Consider the following 10339-nt stretch of genomic DNA (forward strand, 5'->3'; position numbering starts at 1 on the left):
TAAGGGGGACTAATTGGTCCCAGGGCTGGATCCAATCTGCCCTCTAGCCCTACTCCCTTAAAAGCACAGTCCTTACCACAGGAAGCAGTTCTGTTTTCTTCACTCTAGCATATCCCCTGAGACCCATGTGGTTAAACCGGGAAGGTTCCAAGATTTTCTTGCTTGAAAACCAGTGGTGGGTCCCTATTGTCCACCCTACAGAATCTCTCATCTCATCTCATCCAAAGCCTCTAAACAAGACCCATCCCACACTCCTCTTGGCTCACCCTGACTCAATGGCTCCCCTCCTCCTCTTTGCACAAACTGTTAGATTACTCCATGTGTTTCTTTTATTCTTTGTCTCTTATCTTGTTCAAGATGATCCAATAGTCACCTCCTTCAGGTTACCTTTATGACTATCCTCCACACATACACACTCCTACCTTAGGATAAATGCTGCACTACTTTGCAGAGTGACACGCTACTCTGTGGATGCTTGCTGGGTGTTTCACATGGGACTGCCTGTCTCCCTACTCAGGTGGGGATTTCCCTACATTTAGGGATTGCGTTTTCTCCTTTTAAGCCTCCTCTGAAGTGTCTAGTCAGGGCCCTGCACACAAAGTGCTGTGACAAGATGCAGACTCACCCCCTAACTTATTTTTGCATACTGGAATATCCTACAACAGACAAATGTGTATGTGTGTGCACATGTACCCAGGTACATTTGTATAAATTCTCTGGGTAAAAGCTGACCGTGATGTGAGAGAGAGGCAGTTTGGCAGAGGTCTGTGTGGCTGGGGAAAGTGAACTAGAACCAAATACTGGCACGGGAAAACCTAAACAATTTAAAAAACTAACTGTATATGACCATCTTTAACTTGGAATGGAGACCCCTGGCCAGAATCCAGACACTAGCCTGTTTTGGACAGTTCCCCAGAGAGGACACAGCAATGGAATGAACATAAATTACTATGGAACTTCCAAAGCCCTCCCTTCCCTGAGCCTCCCCTGTGTGACGAGTAGCCTTTTTTTCCGGAAACACCCCTGCCCCTATCTCACTTGCTGCAGTGCCTATACAACTTCAGGTCTTATTATACTTCTGTGTGAGAATCTGAAGACGTAACTTGTATGAGAGAGGGATCTAGGAAAGGGGGCTGAAAGAGAAGCAGATCATGTGTCTTCCCTGGAACAAAAACACATTTGTAGGCTGGGGACAGACAGTGAAGAGATAACTGATCATCTGATCATCATGTGTTCACCTGGGCCAGCTGGAGGATCTCCCCCACCACCCCACCACCCCTGGCCCCGACAGATACAATCAGTTTTTCTCAGCCTCCACATCTGAGGGGCATCTCAGAACTGAAGATTCAGAAGAAAGAACAAAAGGAGAAGACTGGAGAGACAGAAGAAAGAGAATGGAAAGAGGGGAAAATAACATTTACTGAGTGCTTATTATGAGCCAGATACCATGCCAAACACTCGTTTAATCCTTGCAATTATATTAGAGGTTATTATCCCCATTTTACAGATAAAGAAACTGAGGTTCGGAGAGATCAAGTAACTTGACCAAGGTTCCAAGAGATTAAATGGCAGAGGCAAGTTTGGAATCCAAGCAGTCTGACCCCAAAGTGGCCTCCCAGCAAGGACAATAGTGCCACAGGTATTTCTCACATTCAAATTCATTCCCCTCTTTTCTTTTTTACCCCAATCCTCACACAATCCTGAAATCCTCAGACAGCCAGGGGATCCCAAGGTTGGCCAGGTCTAACTCACTCCCTGAAGGGATTTGTGCTGGAAAATGAAGGCTGGGAGGCACACCTCTCAGAAGGAGGTAGCCATCATCAAAAAGAAAAGTATCATGGAGACTGAGAGACCAACTGATTACCCTGTGCTCTAATTATCTACCTGCTGCCCTTCTTCAGCTGCTCCAAACAGCACCAGCCTCTCCCTCCCTGTTTTCGAAACCATTCTAGTCCCCACTCCCCTGTACCAGCCTCATTATTCCTCCTGCTCCCCAAAGATACTAGAAAATACCTTCCGTTGCTTCTCTCTGATCCTGCCATCTCATCACTCTCCTTCTGATGAACAAAATGTTACTTCTGGTCTTCATCTTTCTTGGGTTAGGTCTCAACCCCTCCTCTACTTAGAGTTCTCCCATCCCTCCAACAGGATTCCAGAGGCACTGGCTAGCCTGCCCCATCCTTGCTTTGTGCCTACCATCCCCCCCCCACATCCCTGGGGATTTTCTGCAGCCCCCAGCTGAAGGCCTAGCCTCTATCTTCGTCTTTCTTTCTTTTGCTTCCCGACGTCCTAGAACCCATTCTCCTGAACTCTCTCAAGAACCCCCCCGTTTTGGAGCAGAAAGAGATCTAGGATATCATTCCCATGCATCTTCCTTTTTTTTTTTTTTTAATCGATAGGAAATCTGAGGCCCAAAGAAAGGTAGTGACTTGCCCAAGGTCACACAGAGTTGTTACAGAGTTTGTTGACGGCACAGCCAGGATTGGGACCAAGGAGCCTCTGCTCTCCCATTTCTTGGACTGTCCAGCACTGCGTGGGGGCCGGAAGCCTCTCTTTCCTCAGGAAACAATGCCCCCTCCTCACCTCAGCAGACAATGCGGGGAAATGAAGGAGGGGGTCTCCAAGAGGTCTAATGGGGCACCCAGGGCTTCCAAAGGGTTGAAGCACTGGGTCTGGGTAAGGGGCATGTCGCACGCCAAATATCCCAGGGGGGGAAACTGTGGCCCCCAGCTTTCCCCTAGTCCACCGGTTCCCACATCTCTCGCCCCCTCTTTTTTCTCGACCTTTCTCCACAAACGCACTCTTCGCTTCATCCTTTCCTCCTCCTCACCCAGTCCCGCAACCCTAGTTCCCCTCAACACCCCCACCCTCCGCCATCCTCCATCATGGCCTCCCCCGCCCCTTCTCCCCCAAATCCCCGCCCCCTCCCCCCTCCCTGGCTTCTCTCCCTAACCCCTCATTGCCCTAGCTCTGCCCCGGGGTCCCGGGTACCCCTGGCGGCCTCCCCGCCCCCCCAGCCCAGGCCCGGGCCGCCGGGAGCGCTGTGGGACCGACCCAGGACCCTCCACACCCGCGCGGGGACGTTACCATGCCAGAGGCTCCGAGCAGCTGGGCCGGCTCGGCCCACCCACCAGTAAAAGCCGCTCTGATTGGCCGGCCGCAGCCGGGAAGGCGGGGCCAGTGGGGGGTCGCACGCCCTGGTGGCCGGGGCTCCGGTCGCTCCCGCCGACCAGCCGGGTCCTCCACCGGCCCAGAGAGCCCCGGCCCGGCCCCACCCCCGGCGCGGAGAGCAAGGCCCCGCCCCTGCGCCTCCTGGTCCGGGGTCCGCCTACCGGGGGGCGGGACGCGGGACACGCCCGCTCTGCGCTCTGAGTGACGGCCGGAGGGCCGACGCCAGGCTGCGGTTCGCGGCCTGAGTTTGGGTCCCGACCCTTCAGCGCGCGCCCGCGACTCTCCTGCCTTCCCGCCCTTCCCACCCTTCCCGCCGGCCGCCTCCAGACCTCGGCCCGCCGCTTCTCCGCCTTCGCGGCTCGACTGCAAGGGCGCGCGGAGCGGCTGGATCCCACGCGCTCGCTCCCAGGACCAGAGGCTGGACCCAAGTATTCATTCCAAATGTAGGGATATCTTTGCGCTTCACAGAGCGTTTTTTTGGTTCGATGCGTATTTTTAGCACTTTAATTCACTCATTCAACAACTACTGAGCACCTGTTATGTGCCAGGAAGTGTTCCAGGCACTGGGCAAATAGCAGTGGGGAAAAAAAGCAGACAGATCCCGGGAAACTCCTGCCCATGTGCGGCGTACACGGGCTTCTTACGTGGCCCCAAAGGTACTTCTTTTGAGATTTGGCTCACACCAAGTGGTGAAATCGTGAGGCGAGGGGCCCAATTTAGGAATAAAGATGTGAGATAAATGTTATGTTGTACAGGTAAGGGAATTATAGCCTAAAGCTATTTAATGACTGCTGAACGTCTCAGGGCTAGTAACTTACAGAGCTCCAGGCATACAGGTGCAGAAAAGTCGAGCACCTTCTGTCCAAGGCCCGGGTAAAGGTGTTTCTTTTTTCCTTTATTTATCAACACTTAATTGAGCCTGTGCTCCGTGCTTGGTACTGTGCTAGGTCCTGAAGATACAAAGAACTCTCACCTGGGTCCAATTCCAAGGCGCTTAGAGTCTAGCAGGGGAGAGGTAGGAAAGCAACAAATACGAAGTAGAAGTCCTAAATTAAAGGTGACAAATGGGAGGAAAGGAAGAGAGAGTCATTCTTGGGGCCGACGTAGAGAGAAACTTCATGTGGGTGTTTTGTTTTTGTTTTTGGCAGCGCCCTGTGACGTGGGGGGATCTTAGCTACCCAACCAGGGATGGAACCCATGCCCCCTGTAGTGGAAGGGAGGAGTCCTGACCGCTGGACCACCAGGGAATTCGAAAACTTCATCTGGTTTTCATTGTAATACCTAGATGGCCTCAAATGAAGGCCTAGTCCTGTTGTTTTCAAACATTATTATTGAGACCTCTAGGCACAGCAGAAGTGGTTCAGAGGTTCCATAAACTTTTATCAGTCACATTTTATTTTTAGTTTTTTTTTTTTAATTTACTTATTTATTTATTTTTATTTTTGGCTGTGTTGGGTCATTGTTGCTGTGCGTGGGCTTTCTCTAGTTGTGGCGAGCGGGGGCTACTCTTCGTTGCAGTGGCTTCTCTTGTTGTGGAGCAAGGGCTCTACCCCCTCTCTGAACCTCTCCTTGTCTCCAGGGTTCTAAAATGGCAGTGATATGTCTTAGAGAAGCTATTTGTAGTGCTGGGCACTCAGTGCCCCTAACTTCTGGGAAATAATCTTGAATCATTCCACTAGTGATTTCTTCAATTCCATTTTCTTTCTTATTTCTTTTTTGGAACTCCTATAATTCAGATGATGGATCTGCTGGACTGGTCCTTCTCATTTCTTGTTTTTCTCTCCTACTTTTCATCTTTTTTACTTTGTCTTTGGGAGATTTCCTCAAATCTTCCTATTCTTCTACTGAGTTTTTCAATATTTTAAAGACTTTTATTACTTTCACTTTATTTTTGTTCTCCAGCTATTCCTTTTTATAGCATATTATTTTGTTTCAATGTTGCAATAGCTTATCTCCGACACTACTAATGATGGTTTAAGTTTTCTTCTCTTGCATAATCACTGTTTTCTCTAAATTTCTTTTTCTGTGGTTTTGATCTCTTTCATGTTAGATTCTTTGCTTGAAGGTCTTATAATCCCTGGTTGTCTGCTCACATTTAAGGATGGGTTACCAAAATCCCAGTGAGAAGCGTTTGTGCTCTGTGGGTTGAGGTACATGGGTGGGGCTTGTCTCCAAGAGCTTCACTGCAGGGAACCTCTGATGTCACATCTTTAGGACTTCCTTCTTGGGGTGGTCAGCAATCTGGCACAACTAATTCCATTTGCCATATGGTTGCCCCACTTCTGCCTTAGGATTCATCCTTCTCTAGTCTATCAGCAACCACTCATCCATATGCTTAACAGCTTCCTAAAGTATTTTGCTTGTCTCCTCTCCTGTTTCCCTGTCTTTGTGCACTTATGCCTTAAAAAAATCCCTTTGCTATAGTTTTAGTATATTTTTAGTAGAACAAAATTAGATACGTGTGTTCAATCTACCATTTTTACCCAGAAACTTTAAATATATTTTAAATATTTTTAAAACAGTAGTTTAAAAATATATACACTCAAATGTCCTACGTATCAAATTTTTGGGTTTGTCAGAACAAGCTTGTTGATATCGAATGATTTTATAATACAGAGATATCATGAAGTTGAACTTACAAATGTATTCTAATAAGACATTGCTTTTATCTGTGAGGTTCTACAGAAGGCTTTGCTTGCAAAAGGGGGTTAGCTGCTTTTTTAAAAAAGGTTTAGAAACATTTCTTCTGGGCTAGTGATCAACTAGTGTGACCCTTGAACTGTGGTGAAGGAGCTGCTACTGGCCTGAACTGCATGGGAGAGGGGCTTGGAGGAGGGAGCATCCCAGCCCCAAGGGTAAAGGGAAGGAAAAAAGAGAAGACTTGCCACCTGAGAAAAGAGAAAGAGTTATTTCCTTATACCCTCCTAACTTCCAGCCCCTTGCACTGTCTGACCACAATCCCGCCACAGTCTTGGGCATTATAAAACATTGCATTTTTAAAAATCAGCTTTATTGAGGTATAGTTTACACATAATAAAATTCACCAATTTTAAGTGTAGGGTACAGTGAATTTTCACAAATGGTACGGTCATGTAAACACCACCATAATCATGACATAAAACATTTCCTTCCCTCAGAAACGTTCTTTGTTCCCTTTTGCAGTCAGTCGCTTCTCCCTCATCTGGCTCCTGTCACCTACTGATCTGCTTTCTGTCACTATAGTTTTGCATCTCTAGAATTTCGTATGAATGGAGTCATACAGTGTGTGGTAGTTTGTGCCTGCCTTCTTTCACTTGGTATAAAGCTTTTGAGATTATCCATGTTGTTGCATGTATCAGTAGTTCATTCTTTTTTTTTTTTTTTGCGGTACGCAGGCCTCTCACTGTTGTGGCCTCTCCCGTTGCGAAGCACAGGCTCCAGACGCGCAGGCTCAGCGGCCATGGCTCAGGGGCCCAGTCGCTCCGCGGCATGTGGGATCTTCCCGGACCGGGGCACAAACCCGTGTCCCCTGCCTTGGCAGGCAGACTCTCAACCACTGCGCCACCAGGGAAGCCCAGTTCATTCTTTTTTAATGTGAAGTAGTATATTTCTTGCATGGACATACGGCAATTTGTTTATGCATTCACCAGTTAACGGACATTTAGGTTGTTTGTAGGTTTGAGCTATAACAAATAGAGCTGTTTATAAATATTTGTGCATATAGATCTGTGTGTGGACATATGTTTTCATTTCTCTTGGGTAAATTTCATTTCTCTTGGGTAAATACTTAGGAATGGGAATTGTGTGATAATGTATACTTAACTTTTAAAAAACTGCCGAACACTTTTCTAAAGTGGCTGTACCATTTTACATTCTCACCAGTAATATACAAGGGTTTCACTTTCCCAACATCCTCAACACTTGGTATCCTCACTTTTTTTTTTTTAACATCTTTATTGGGGTATAATTGCTTTACAATGTGTGTTAATTTCTGCTTTATAACAAACTGAATCAGTTATACATATACATATGTTCCCATATCTCTTCCCTCTTTCGTCTCCCTCCCTCCCACCCTCCCTATCCCACCCCTGTAGGTGGTCACAAAGCACCGAGCTGATCTCCCTGTGCTATGCGGCTGCTTCCCACTAGCTATCTATTTTATGTTTGGTAGTGTATATCTGTCCATGCCACTCTCTCACTTTGTCACAGGTTAACAAGTGGTAGTTTTGTTTCCCTAATGACGCTGAGAATCTTTTCATGTGCTTATTTACCATTTGAATATCTTCTTTAGTGATGTGTCTATTCAAATTTTCTACCTATTTAAAAACTGGATTGTTTTCCTTCTTGTAATGGAGTTATAGTGGTTCTTTATATATTCTGGATACAAGTCCTTTATCAAATACATGTTTTGCAGATAATTTTTTTTCCTGTCAGCAGCTTCCATTTTATTTTCTTTTATGTCTATGTTATGTCTGTGTTTTTCTTGTAATATTTTGTCTGGCTTTTGTAGCAAGGTAATGCTAACCGAATAAAATGATTTGAGAAGTGTTCCATACTGTTCAGTTTTCTCAAAGAGTTTATATAGAGTTGTATTATGTTTTCCTTAAATGTTTGACAAAAATTTTACCAATAAAGCTGTCTGGGGCTGGAGTTTTCCTTGAAGGAAAGGTTTTTAATTATTAATTTAATATCTGTGGTTGATTGAGGGCTTTTCAGGTTTTCTTTCTTATTGAGCTTCAATAGATATATCTATTAAAGGAATTTGTCTAATTCACCAAGTTTATTGGCATAACATTTTTTCGTAATCCTCTCTTATTATTCCCACTGTAGAGTCTGTAATGATGTCCCCTTGTTATTCCTGATGTTTGTAAATTGTGTCTTTTTTTTCCCCTGGTAAAAGCTGGCTAAAGCTTTATCAATTTATTAATCTTTTCAAAAAACCAGGTTTTGGTAATTGCATTGATTTTCTCCATTTTTGTTTGTTTGTTTTCTGTTTTATTTATTTTATTCTTAACCATATTATTTCCTTCTGCTTGAGTTTCTCTGTTCTTCCTTATCTAGTTTCTTCCTCTAAGCACTGCTTTGGCAGTATCCTACAAATCTTGATATGTCATGTTTTCATTTTCACTCAGTTAAAAATTTCATAATTTTCCTTGTCATTTCTGCTTTGATTCATGGATTATATAGAAGTGTGTTGTTTAATTTACAAATATTTGGGAATTTTCCCAGATATCTCTCAATTATTGACTTATAGTTTAATTCCATTGTGATCAGAGAACATATTTTATATGATTCTAATCTTCTTAAGTTTATTGATATTTGTTTTATGGTCCAGATTATTATTCCATATGCATTTGGAAATAATGCATCCTGCTGTTGTTGGGTGAGATGTTCTATAAATGTCAATTGAGTCAAGCTGGTTGATAGTGTTTTTCAAAACCTCTATATCCTTACTTTTTTTTTTTCTACTTTTTCCAATTCCTGAAAGAAAAGTGTTGAAATCTCTAACTCTAATTGTGGATTTATCCATTTCTCCTTTCACTTCTGTAAGTTTTTCACTTCATGTATTTTGAAGCTATCTTATTAGGCATATATATATATATATATATATATATATATATGTATATATATATATATATATATAAAAGATTATGTCATCTTTATTAGTTAACACCTTTATCATTACGGAATATCCCTCCCTTTTTATCTTTGCTAATCTTTCTTGTTCTAAAATGTGAAATTAATATAGCCACTCTAGCTTTCTTTTGATTAGTATTAGCATGGTTTATTTCTATTCATTTTTTAATGTATATGTATCTTTTTATTTAAAGTGTGTTTCTTGTAGACAGAACATAGTTGAGTATTGGGTTTTTCTTAATTGAATCTTATAATCTATCTTTTAATTGGCTTGTTTAGATCATTTATTTGTGATCTAATTTTTTTAATAAATGTATGGGTTTTTTTAAATTAATTAACTTATTTAGCTGCATCGGGTCTTAGTTGCGGCATGTGGGATCTTTTGTTGCGGCACACGGGCTCTTCGTTGTGGTGCACGGGCTTCTCTCTAGTTGTGGCACACAGGCTCCAGAGTGCATGGGCTCAGTAATTGCAGTACGCGGGCTCTCTAGCTGTGGTACGTGGGCTCTAGAGCTCGCCAGCTTAGATGTCCCGCGGCATGTGGCATCTTAGTTCCCTGCCCAGGGATTGAACCCACATTCCCTGCATTGGAAGGCAGATTTAACCACTGGACCACCAGGGAAGTACCTATTTGTGATCTAATTATCAGTATGATTATATGTAAAAGAAAGAAGAAGTGGGGAGGGAGAGAAAGGGAGAAAAGGGGAAAGGACCTCAGATTGGGAATCAGAAAAGCAGGTTGAAGTCCTGAGTCTGTACTTCCCAGCTCTGTAACTTTAGATAAGTCTCATAACTATGAGCCTCAGCTGGCTCTACATGTTTGTAAGGATAAATAAGTTATTTGTAACCTACAACATGCTCTGAAATCATAAGGGATTAAAGGACCATCCAGTGCCAGATGTATAGATAGACAGGTATCCATAAACCAGGGTGTGACTGCCTCAAAGACAGAACTAGGTCTCACTGTTTTTTGTATTTCTAGCATCTAGCCCCATGCCTGGAACATAGAACGTTACCAATAAGTGTTCGTTGAGTAAGTGAGGCAATGAAAGAATTAACTTTGAATAAGTGAATGAATGATAGTATGTAAAAGACAGGTGGGTGTCAGGTGACAAGTTGTTAAGTGGCCATGGCACTGCTAAGAACTGAAGTTACAATGTTTAATTCCTTATCTGTTAAATGTTTCAGTAACATGGAAGAATAATTTGCACATATATGTATTTTTACTTACAGATTCATTAATTCAACAAATGTTTATTAAGTGCCTACTATATACCAGGCAAAGTTCTAGTCCTGGGCATACAGTGATGTCCATTTTTTTTTTTTATTTTTTTTTATTTTTTATTTTTTTAATTTTATTTATTTATTTTTGGCTGCGTTGGGTCTTCGTTTCTGTCCGAGGGCTTTCTCTAGTTGTGGCGAGCGGGGGCCACTCTTCATCGCGGTGCGCGGACCTCTCACTATCGCAGCCTCTCTTGTTGCGGAGCACAGGCTCCAGACGCGCAGGCTCAGTAGCTGTGGCTCACGGGCCCAGTTGCTCTGCGGCATGTGG

The sequence above is a fragment of the Phocoena phocoena genome, chromosome 11 (genome assembly GCF_963924675.1).
Source record: "Phocoena phocoena chromosome 11, mPhoPho1.1, whole genome shotgun sequence".
Classification (NCBI taxonomy): Eukaryota; Metazoa; Chordata; class Mammalia; order Artiodactyla; family Phocoenidae; genus Phocoena; species Phocoena phocoena.